This window comes from Pseudopodoces humilis, chromosome 1, assembly GCF_049639895.1.
Source record: "Pseudopodoces humilis isolate 2021_Gansu_Grassland_sample_001 chromosome 1, ASM4963989v1, whole genome shotgun sequence".
In the NCBI taxonomy this organism is placed as follows: domain Eukaryota; kingdom Metazoa; phylum Chordata; class Aves; order Passeriformes; family Paridae; genus Pseudopodoces; species Pseudopodoces humilis.
Window position 1 is genome coordinate 27,724,591 of NC_142200.1, and position 327 is coordinate 27,724,917.

The window sequence follows — 327 nt, forward strand, 5'->3', positions numbered from 1 at the left end:
GCTTTGTGGCAGGACTAGGTGAAACCACGTTAAGAGCCCGCAGGCTTTCTTATGCCCAGGAACCCGGAAAGCGGAGACCCCCAGCCCCGCTCCTGCGCCTTCATTCCCAGCACGGCGGCGCAGCCACCCTCAGGGGGCAGCCCCACCCCGCGGGACCCCACCGCGACACCATAGAACTACAAGTCCCAAAACACACCGCGCCCGACGCACCGGAAAGCCAGGCTGGGGCCGACAGACAGGGTACGCCGGTCTTTGTAGTCCCTGCGCGGCCCCGCCCCTCCCGCCGCTCCCGGCCGGCCCCGCCCCCTGCTCCGCCCCCCGTGCGGG